This window comes from Babylonia areolata, chromosome 3, assembly GCF_041734735.1.
Source record: "Babylonia areolata isolate BAREFJ2019XMU chromosome 3, ASM4173473v1, whole genome shotgun sequence".
Taxonomy (NCBI): Eukaryota; Metazoa; Mollusca; class Gastropoda; order Neogastropoda; family Buccinidae; genus Babylonia; species Babylonia areolata.
The window spans coordinates 27,395,702-27,408,387 of record NC_134878.1 but is presented as its reverse complement, the minus strand read 5'-3'; positions in this window follow the sequence as shown (position 1 = coordinate 27,408,387).

Here is a 12,686-nt window from a genome sequence, read left to right as displayed (position 1 = left end):
GCTCGATTGACAAACAGGAAACCAGGAACGGCAATGGCATTTGATCTTAATTTCGGTTTCGATATGAAAAATTCATGTCCGTTTCAAAACAAAACAAAAAAAGTTTGGAATAATAGTAGCGACGGAGAAAAGAATCTCATGAAAGCCCCTTTGAAGTTCGAGTTCGGATGGCAGTATGATAATTGTAGTTCGGATGGCGACAGTAGGAAAAAAAAGGAAAAAAAAAGAAAGAAGAAGACGCAACCAGATATCAATAAGTACTAATCACTCCCCTTACCCCTCTCATTCCACCCCTCCCCCAACACACACACACACACACACACACACACACACACACACACACACACACACACACACACACACACAGGGTAGGGTTAGGTCATGTTTGGGTTAATCAGTTTCAGCGGTTTCAGTTTCAGTAGCTCAAGGAGGCGTCACTGCGTTCGGACAAATCCATATACGCTACACCACATCTGCCAAGCAGATGCCTGACCAGCAGCGTAACCCAACGCGCTTAGTCAGGCCTTGAGAAGCACTCTACATTTAGTAACAGCAGTCTTAACTGAATTTACTTTACCTCAACTGACAGCAAAGAAATAATTTTATTATAATACATACAATTTTAGAAACAATGAAATACAGAATGCAACAGATATTATTTACACAACAAAATTAAAGAAAACGATTATCGAACTGAGAAAAATTCAACTGACAAAATTTATCCTGCTCACAAACGAGCTCTCTGTAAACTGGTCAGATGCACATACTTTAAAAATTGAACGAAGAAGATTTTAAAACATTCCAAGAGAAGAGATTATTATGTAATATGCGTAAAGTTGTTGAAAATGAATTCCATTTCTCAGATACGTGTATTTAATTTCATAATTTGCGAAATAATAATCTAATTACGACCGTACAGCAATATAATCATCTATTGGCAGTGATCAATAGAAAGATGTGACAAGACAATATCCTGAACCCATGTAATTCATTCAATTGCGATGCCTGTCAGAAAACACTCGCCAACTATGCATGTTTATCATTGCATGTATCTTCAAGTATTAGATGACTGTTTCTTTCTTTGTGAGATGGTTTTGTTGTTGTTGTTGTTGTTGTGAATATCAATCCTTAAGGATTTTATGACTATAAATTAAGTCGAGTCGAGTCGAGTCGATCGAGTCGAGTCACACGCGCGCGCGCACACACACACCGTCACACACACACACACACACACACACACACACACACACACACACACACACACACACACACACACACACACACACACACACACACACACACACACACACACACACACACACACACAGAGCCCGGAGAGAGAGAGAGAGAGAGAGAGAGAGAGAGAGAGAGAGAGAGAGAGAGAGAGTTTCAAGATTAAATTAACCGTTGACACTATTATAAGGACATGAAGGATTTCAGAAAACATGATGAAGAACATAACTAGGAATACCATACTATTAATGTGCAATAAGTTTGGTAAAATAAGGGGTAACATTCGTTCAGTCCTTCTGCAGGAAAATATCCTATTAATGAATTTACCAATATAAGTCTGAAGATAACTCAGTCGTTTAATTGCAGAAAATAAATTTCAGAAAGACAATATAGACCTTGTACATCCAGTTTTTTCAGGCAACAGTGTTTTACGAATATCAGAAAAATACGATCGCTCCATGATAAAATGAAATTCATCACCAACAGTATTGATATCACATTCTTAGAACTTATTCTCAAGGTATTGTATTTCCACCGCCTGTTTCAATCGGTAAACTGTCAGTGATTGTTGGAATTGGATTAACGAAACTATGTTTCTATATTTCCTCTTAAATTCCCTTTTATAGACCTTATAAAACATGTTGTTGGGTTGTTTTTTTTTACTTTGCTGTAATGATTCAGTCTAAACCTTTTCTAAATTATCAGTTCAAAGCGGTAATCACTGACTTTGCAGAACAAGTGCAACTCTTTATTTTTAAATATCTGTTTGCCAAACACAGTCTGCAGTTTCTGTATCAGCGAAAACTGATTTTACTAATCCAGTCTGTCTATTAACTCATATAGCTTCTGTGTACAAATAATATGATATGCCATAACTTTTTAAAGATAATTTTTCGTGAGTCACCAGACATGAGAGACGCCCAAAGACCTGGTAACTGGGTACAGGTGTATACTGTTTCCAGTTTCACCGAGTGTTACATTTTCCATTGTACTTCTCTTCAGCCGAAATAAATCAGTTTTTAGTAATGGATTTTAACTGTAATTTCTCTGGGATATTAATATGTTCATATTCCCATATTTCCCAACAGTGTGATTCTTCTTCTTCTTTGTTCGTCAGGGCTGCAACTCCCACTGACGTTCACTCGTATGTACACAAGTGGACCTTTACGTGTATGACCGTTTTTACCCAGTCATGTAGGCAGCCATACTCCGTTTTTCGGGGTGGGGGGGTGTATACTGGTTATGTTCTTGTTTCCATAACACACCGAACGTTGACATGGGTTACACTGAGGATCTTTAACGTGCGTATTTGATCTTCTGCTTGCGTATTCACACGAAGGGGGTTCAGGCACTAGCAGGTCTGCACATTATGTTGACCTGAAAGGTCGGAAAAATCTCCACTCTGTACCCACCAGGCGCCGTTACCGAGATTCGAACCCGGGACTCTCAGATTGAAAGTCCAACGCTTTGACAACTCGGCAATTTCGCCTATCAATGACTGATAAAAAAAACAACAAAAAAAACGGGGCATCAATTTGGTACAAATCCGGGGTGACATTAAAAAAAAACACATAAAAAAACCTAACGGGTTATAACATTGACTCACTTCGTTTACACAAGTGGGTCAAAATCCTAAAATTTGGGTATTCGATACTGCAGCTGAGCATTTTGAAAACGTTCATTTATTTGCTTTAAAAAAAGTTTCTTGTTGCTACTACTGAGTAGCAGACCACGAAGGAGACATGTCGCGCGCGCACGCGCGCGTGTGTGTCACGGTGTGTGTGTGTGTGTGTGTGTCAGTGTGCGCGCGCGCGTCCGAGCGTGCGTGCGTGTGTTGTGTGTGTGTGTGTGTGTGTGTGTGTGTGTGTGTGTGTGTGCGTGCGTTAGTGCTAGTGCTAGTGTTAGTGTGTGTGTGTGTGTCTGTGTATGTGCGCTCGCGCACGCGTGTGTGCGCATATGTGTGTGTGCGTGTGTGTGTGTGTGCGCGAGCGAGTGCGCGCGTGCGTGTGTTTGTCACAGTGTGTGTGTGCACGCGTGTGTGTGTGCATGTGTATGTGTGTGTGTTCAACAGTTTTTCTTCATATTTATTTCTATCAATTTTAATGAGCAGAGTAAGGATCACTGATTTGAGTCACACACGCACACACATACATACACATATCAAACAACCCCCTCACCCCCTGACCTCCCCCCCCTACCCCCACACGCATGCACGCACGCAAACACACACACACACACACACACACACACACACACACACACACACACACGCCATGGAGGGAGGGGGCGAGGGAGGGGGGAGACTTGAAGAAGGGTTAACCTGTTGCGACGGAGGATAATTAATGTTTACAGCAACTGTCATGCGACATTTCTGACGAGTTACTTCCCATGTGCATGGAGCTCGGCAACTCGGATCAAACAAAGATAAACATCGCTCGACTTTCACACGCTGTGTCTGGCTCACTGGATCATGTCAAATGTCCACATCATTTATTGTAGAATACACATCTCAAAACATACTTCTAACCAGTCATTAGTATGCACATCAAACAAAAGATCATGCAGTTTATACTAGTATGCGTACGAACACACACACACACACACACACACACACACACACACACACACGCATGTGCACACATATACACATATACAGAAAAAAGGTTCAACACACAAATTACTCGTTACATTGCTAAATAATGAGCATCAAAAATACACGAATACTGACTCAAACCCACCAACTCTGCACTTTCGGCAGGGAGAAATTATCACACACACACACACACACACACACACACACACACACACACACACAGAGGCATATTATGTGCGAGCAAAAACAAAACAACAACCAGAAAATGGTAACCATATATGACACTTCTTGAAAACAGTCAACAATAAAAGTGTGGTTACAGACTGAAGTGCACGACAAAATGCACAATCAAGGATGATGCTATTCAAGTTTACTTTGAATGGTTGTCTATCTGTCTATGTATCTATATATAAGAAGATAAAATAAATAATTATGATATCACTTGTGTGACGTACGCTCCCCATAAAATAGGCTCTAAGCGTCTCCTCTGAAACAATGTACACACAATAGTGCAAAATAACATGCTACAGCACATGAAAAAAAAGTACATCCATATACACCAAGACAATACTACAAATTACAGATATGAACAAACTCTCTCTCTCTCTCTCTCTCTCTCTCTCTCTCTCTCTCTCTCTCGTGCACGCACAAACACAGTAAACACCCACCCACATGCATACACATTACATGGTGATTTCAACAAAGCGGGAAAGTGGGGTGGATGGGAGGATGTAGACACAGCACACATACAGCTATGCTTCGTCACATCCAAAGGCCAGTTTGAACAGGTGGGTTTTCAAGTTTGTTCTGAAAGAAGACAGCGTTAGTAAGTGACGGAGATCCAGAGGGAGAGAATTCCAGACAAGATGTGCTTGCTTGAGTACTGAAAGCCCTTTGGCCAAAATGTCTTTGAAGAGGTTTTGAGGATTCCAAAGAGCTTTTCTAATGAAGACCTGAAAGAATGGGAAGGAGTGTAAATATGAACAGAAGATACGATGGGAGAGATCCTTCAAGGTGGTGAAAAGCCGATATACCAATGTTGTACTAAATTCTGTACTGGATGGGTAACCAATGAAGTGGGATAAAAGTTTGAAGATCTTTTTTTCTGAAAATAATTTTGGCAGCATTGTTCAAAATCATCTGAATGCGTGACAACAAATCAGAGGCCAGACCAGCAAGTGGTGAACTGCAGTAGTCAATGCGACTTGGGACCAAGGATTATCCTCAGTTGAAGTTTGCAGTCTTACATAAATTACTGACATGGTCGTGCATGGACCGAGTTGAATCAAAATATGCATCCAGGCTTTGGACAGAATTTTGAAAATGGACATCAGCATTGCAGACAGTGAAAGCATGTCTGAAACATGACTAAGTGCAGTTTTAGAGCCTATAGATATAATTCATATCATTGATATGAACGTAATATATGAATCAGTATGATTCATGAACCTATGGAGACCATCGTATGATTGTCACGCTTGGAGATGCTCAGCAAAGTGTCATCAGCTCTACGCTGCTGGAAGCAAAACTGTCACGTGTTCTGACATTGCACTTTTTTTCCTTCTTCACTGGATCCGATGGACTTTTTTTCACCTGGACCTTGAAGGGACTGAAAGAAAAGAAGAAAATGACTACCTGTGCCATGACAACTCCTCCTCCTCTTCCTCCTCTCCCTCTTCTTCTTCTTCTTCTTCGTCTTAGTCACAGGGGAGCCGCACAGAACTGTTCACCAGACTCCTCCAGGTCTGGCAGTGGTGTCAAAGCTTGGGTCTCTGCACGTGTCTTTCCTTGTGCCAAAATTGGGTTCTAGGATTAAAACGATTTTGAAACCCTTTGAAAAACAACGTTTGCAAATGGTTTTCCTTGCCATTCTGAAATGTTGCCTGTCCATCGTTTTTTTGTTTTTTGTTTTTTTTGTTTTTCTGTCTCCCCCCAGCCCCCGTCTCCTTCCCTCCACAGTTCACGGGAGGACTGTTTTATTCAGGAAGAGCTACAATCCATCAAACAACAGAAGCACTCGTGCCATGACCTTCCCTGCACTCCCCGTCAGTCTGGGCCGTGTCCCTGTCCGGATTTCCGGCGGACCCCATGTCCGGATTTCCGGAAGCCCCTCTCTTCCACAGCCGCCGCACGGCACGTGCGATTGTTCCGGAGACGCCGATGTTCCAGAAGACGATGAACGGGTCGACGATGGCGTTGAGGAAAGGGGAGAGGGTGAGGACGATGAAGCGTGTCGTGCCCACCTCGGCTGACCGGTCCATCTGTGAATAGTGGTCAGTCTGTGACACATGTCTCCTGCATCTCTCTGTCTCCGACTTCCGTCTGTCTCTGTCTGTCTGTCTGACTGTCTGTCTGTCTGTCTATCTATCTATCTATAAAGTGTTAAAAATGCAGATTTATATTTAAAAAAAAAAAAAAAAAAAAAAAAAAAAAGGAAGAAAAGAAGAAGAAGAAGAAAGAAAGAAAGAAAATGAGAACATGGTGAAAAAGAGCATTTTCGATTTTTTCAATTTGACAGGAAAATCGTTCACATCAACTGTGTGAATGATATGTGTGAGTGAATGAGTGAGTAAAAGTGTGTGTGTGTGTGTCAGTGTGTGTGTGTGTTTGTGTGTGTGTGTGTGTGTGTGTGTGTGTGTGTGTGTGTGTGTGTGTGTGTTGAGATCACTCCATATGCGTAAGAAGAGTCAGAAGAAGAGGAAGAAGAACAAGAACAAGGAGAGGACGACGACGACGACGAAGAGGAAGAGTTTGAGAAGAAGAAGCAGAAGAAGGAGGAGGAGGCGGAGGAGGAGGAGAAGGACGGACGGATCACGGACAGACAGACAGGCAGACTGCTGACCTTGGTGACATAGATGCAGAGAAGGTAGAGGCCGAAAGGGAGGTAACTGAGGCAGAACCAGGCCACCAGCACAGACGATCGCACCGTCGCCTTGCGAGTTCTCTCCACTTCCAGTGCAGACAGCTGCAGCAGGGACACGGAGGTTGGTTCGTGTCGGGTCGGGTCGTGTCGGGTCGAGAGTGTCGTGTCGTGTCGTGTCGTGTCGTGTCGTGTGCTATTGTGTGCTGTTGTACAGTGTTGTGTTGTGTTGTGTTGTGTTATGTTGTATAGTGCTGTGTTGGAGGAAGGTGGCAGAATGGTTAAGACGCTCAGCTGCCAATACAGAGAGTCCGTGAGGGTGTGGGTTCGAATCCCGCTCTCGCCCTTTCTCCTAAGTTTGACTGGAAAATCAAACTGAGAGCCTAGTCTTTCGGATGAGACGATAAACCGAGGTCCCGTGTGCAGCACGCACTTGGCGCACTGAAAAAGAACCCATGGCAACGGGAGTGTTGTCCTCTGGCGAAATTACGTAAAATGAAATCCACTTTCATAGGTACACAAATATGTAAGCATGCACTCAAGGCCTGACTAAGCGCGTTGGGTTATGCTGCTGGTCAGGCATCTGCTCAACAGATGTGGTGTAGCGTGTATGGATTTGTCCGAACGCAGTGACGCCTCCTTGAGAAAGTGAAACTGAAACTGAAACTGAAACTGTGTTGTGTGGTATTGTCTAGTGGTGTTATATTGAGTGGTTTTGTGTAGTGTTGTGTTGTAGTGTGTGGTGTTGCATAGTGTTGTGTTGTGTCGTGTCGTGTCGTGTCGTACAGTGTTGTGTTGTGTCGTGTTGTACAGTGTTGTGTGGTATTGTATAGTGCTGTGTGGTATTGTATAGTGTTGTGTTGTATAGTGTTGTGTGGTATGGTATAGTGTTGTGTTGTATTGTATAGTGTTGTGTTGTATAATGTTGTGTGGTATTGAATAGTGTTGTGCTGTATTGCATAGTGTTGTGTGGTATTGTATAGTGTGTGGTATTGTATAATGTTGTGTTGTGTGGTATTGTATAATGTTGTGTGGTATTGTATAGTTTTGTGTTGTGTTGTGTTGTATAGTGTTGTGTTGCGTGGTATTGTATAGTGTTGTGTTGTGTGGTATTGTATAGTGCTGTGTAGCATTTGTTGTTGTTTTGCATTATAGTATAGTTTTCATTGTGTTGGGTTGGCCCGGTTGTGATATGATGTGTTGATATTGTGCTATATTATGATGTGTTGTGTTGTATTGCATTGTGCTGTATTGTGTGTTGTGTTGTATTGTGTTGTGTTGAAGTGAGTTTTGTTGTAGTCTATTGTATTGTATGTTGTATTACACAATGCTGTATTGTGTTGCACTGTTTTGTGTTGCATTTTGTTCTACCGTGTTGCATTTCAGCGTATTATACAGTGTTTGTGGTTGTGTGAGTGTGAGTGTGAGTGCGTGATGCTGATGATGGTGATGATGATAATCATGATGATGACGAGGGTTTTAGGACAGTTGGCGTTGGGGTGGTTCCCAAAGGCCAACTAGCCCCCAAGGCTGCAGCACTAAGAGCCAGTGCAGTCTTGCCTCCTAGCCATAGTCCTTCACAAAAGACTAAGCTGTAAATGATTTCCCACTGTAATGGAGAAACCACTGATCATACAGCTACACAGTTCTCTCTTCTCTCTCTCTCTCTCTCTCTCTCTCTCTCTCTCTATATATATATATATATATATATATACATATATGGCTGGGCCACAGGTAACAACGACAAACAATCAATACAATGATAAACACAGAGCAGCTCACCAACCCACCCACCAACCAATCCACCAACCGATCCAGCAACCAACCCAATCCACTAACCAACCCAATACACCAACCAACCCACCAACCCACCCACCCACCAACCAACCAACCCGCCCACCCACCAACCAACCCACCAACCCACCCACCAACCAATCCATCCACAACTCACCAACCCACCCACCAACTAATCCATCCACCAACCCATCCATCCACCAACCCATCCATCCACCAACCAATCCACCCACCAACCCTCCTACCAATCAACCCTCCCACCAACCAACCCACCCACCAACCAACCCACCCACCAACCCTCCTACCAATCAACCCACCCACCAACCCTCCCACCCACCAACCCAACCTCCCACCAACCAACGAATCCACCGACCAACCCATCCACCAACCAACCTACCCCCAAACAACCCATCAACCCACCCACCAACCAATCCACCAACCAACCCATCCACCAACCAACCCATCCACCAACCCATCCACCAACCAACCAATCCACCAACCAGCCCATCCATCAACCAACCCACCAACCCATCAACCCACCCACCAACCCACCCACCAACCAACCCACCCACCAACCCACCCATTCATCAACCCACCAACCAACCCACCCACCACCCCTCCCCCTCACTGACCTCAGAGCGCACAAAGCTGGGATGAACGGCCACGGCCTGACGCCGAAACACGGTCAGCCGGCAGATGAGAGTGACGTAGATGGCCACCGAGACGCACGTGCACAGCGAGATGACCAGGCCGGGCAGCAGGAAGCCGCCAATGTCCGTCAGCACGTTGAAGGCGTAGCACGTGCTCAGGCCGCCGCGAGGACCCCCGATGAAGGCGGCTGACGTCATCGCCATCATCATCAGCACAATGACGCCCGACTGTAGCACCGCTTTCTTGGCAGCGCTGTAGGGGAGGTGAGGGGGCGTGGGGGGTGGGGGTAGTCGGGGGTAGGATGGATGTGAATGTTAGAAGTACTTCTTCGAAAAAACACATTCAGATCTTACACACACACACACACACACACACACACACACACACACACACACACACACACATATATATATATATATATATATATTCGTGGGCTGCAACTCCTACGTTCACTCATATGTACACGAGTGGGCTTTTACGTGCATGGCCGTTTTTACCCAGCAGTGTAGGCAGCCATACTCTGTTTTCGGGGTGTGCTTGCCGGGTATGTTCGTGTTTCTATAACCCACCGAACGCTGACATGGATTACCGGATCTTTAACGTGCGAAATTGATCTTCTTCTCGAACGCGATTCAGGCACAAGTACGTCTGCACATATGTTGACCTGGGAGATCGGAAATATCTCCATCCTTTACCCACCAGGTGCCGTTACCGAGATTCGAACCCTGGACTTTCAGATTGAGAGTCCAACACTTTAACCAATGACGCGCTCGATAACACAGTCTGTGCTACAGCCTTGGGGACTAATTGACCTTTGGGGACCATCCAAACCCCGACTGTCCTAAAGCCCTCTGGGCCGAGAGTACGGATGTGACTTGGGTAAAACACTACGATGATCAAATTCCAGCCTAGATAATCTAGACTGCCTCCTCTTGGCCGAGAGAGTGGGGATGTAACAAGGGCAAGACAATCTTCACTATAATCAAATTCTAGCCCAGATAGTCGGGACAGCATCATCTGTTGTTCTGTATGTCATAGTGGGACACGACGGGCCATCAACAGTCACCCCACTCACTGCGATCTGGTTTTGTAGTTCAGGGGAGAGAAGACAGCGCACATCCGGTCCAGCGCGAGCGCCAGCACGAGCGGCGAGTTGACGTGCATGGAGCAGAAGGCGGTGGACATGACGAGGATGCAGAACAAGGGCGACACCTGGTGGAGCACGGCCCGAGACACGCTCATCATCACCATGGTCACGTTGACGAACAGGTCGGCCACCGTGATGCTCATCATGTGGACCTGAGGGACACACACACACACACACACACACACACACATTACACGTCCAGAAGTGAACGAAGTGAAGCTATCGGGGACAGAAAAAAAACCACACCCTAACCATCCCACCCCCTCACCCCACCCCCACCCCTCGCCCTGTCTGCAACGTCTGTGGGTCCGTCCACACAAGAGGGATGAAAAGTGCACCCCTGACTAGCAGGGCAGGGCAAGACAAGGCAAGACAGGGCAAGGCAGGGCAAGGCAGGGCAGGGCAGGGCAAGGCAAGGCAAGGCAAGGCAAGGCAAGGCAAGGAAGGGCAGGGCAGGGCAGGGCAGGGCGGGCAAGACAGGGCAAGGCAGGGCAGGGCAGAGCAGGGCAGGGCAGGGCAGGGCAGGGCCAGGCGTGTTTATTTCAGGAAACCCCGTGGGGGCACATGAAAACCTCACGTTTCATGTCACTGTTATATACAGGAGAAACATATCACATTGAGCTCACAATCAATTACAACTACCTAAATTCTTGGTAGAGCTGCCCTTCTCGAAAATAGTGTGTTGTGTTGTGTTGTGTGGCACGGCACGGCACGGCACTGCATCGTATCGTATCGTTTTCAGTGTATTGTATTGTATTGTATTACCCTCCGTTGTGTTTTACTGTATCTAAACACCCTATCTCAGCACAGCTAGCAACGATTAGCTGAGCACATGCGTTAATTAGTTTCAGGAACACTACAAACTGCTTATAATTCAACTCACGATTTTTCCAACCAACACAATATCTTGAATTTTGGTTCTACTTCCAAATTCTGACAGGGCATTGTCAAATAAACATAATTAGTCTGACTCCACATAATCGCTGTCACAACAATCAAACATTTTGAAAGCCCGAAAACACAGTCATCATCCATAAATCATCACCGTCATCATCACAGCCTGTGCCACCATCACCATGATGAGTATAGTCACCGTCATTGTCATTACCACCACCATAATCGTCACCGTGATTATCATAATCGTTTTCAGTCGTCACCACCATCGTCATCACTGACGTTGTCATATTCATCACCATCATCACGATCATAGTCGTCGTCATAGTCATCACCACTACCACCAGATCGATCACAGTCATTGTCATCACCACCATGATCGTCATCATCACCGTCATCACCACCACCACCATCATCATCATCGTCACCACCACCACGATCGTCATACTCATCGTCATCACCACCACGATCGTCATACTCATCGTCATTACCACAATGATCGTCATACTCATCGTCATCACCACCATGATCGTCATCATCATTGTGGTCCTTACAGTTATCACGATAGTCATGATCATAGTCGTCGTCATAGTCATCACCGTCCTCACAGTCATGTTCCCAGTCCTCAGCACCCAGGTCTCACCCTGAACTGCAGGTTGAAGTCCTTGTGTCGGATCAGGCCGACCAGAGCCAGCCCGTTGCAGACGAAGCCAATGACACTGGTCAGAAGGTTCCGGAGGTCCACCCCTCGCCGTGACGTCGTTCCCCCTTCACCCCTGACGTCATCACCATACACGTCACTGCTCACGTTGTCCAGCCGCACAGGAAAGTCCGTCACCGTCGGACCGGAACCGGAAGTGGAGTTCCGCCATGTTCCCAGGCCAGCAGTTTCCGCGGAGAGGAGGGACGCAAGGAGAAGGAAGGGAAGTAACAGTGTGGTGCCGGCAGCCATTGGTCCTAGGGTTCAGACTGTGTGTGCTTCGACACACTGTTGGTGCTGACGCGAGTCCTTTGGTGTTAATGGATGTCAAGGGTATTTGTTACTGACGCCAGTCCTTAGGTGTAAATGGATGTCAAGATTATTTGTTGCTGACGCTAGTCCTAAGATGTCAATGGATGTCAAGGTAATTACTGATGCTAGTCCAAAGATGTTGACAGATATCAAGAAAAAAGTAGTGTTACTTTTGAGAGGAGAAAGACACAGACTTCAAACAATAGCTGCTGTCACTACCCGTCATGTAGATACACACAGTGTACAGAAATCCTTCCCTTAGGGTCGCAACCTGTCGGGGGGCTGGTGTGTCTCAATGACCAGAGAGCTTTACCGGCGGGAGGTTCGTCTCCTGGCACGGCCATCCCAGCCGGACAGAATGAAGGGTAGGTTAAAGGTTAAGGGTTAAGGGTCCCATAGCCCATTAGGGCGGTGAATTCACATCCACTGCGTCCAGTGCTCGGCATGGAAAGACGGGGCCCAATCCTCTACCTCCGCCACTTTAACCTTCTCCAACCAGGCT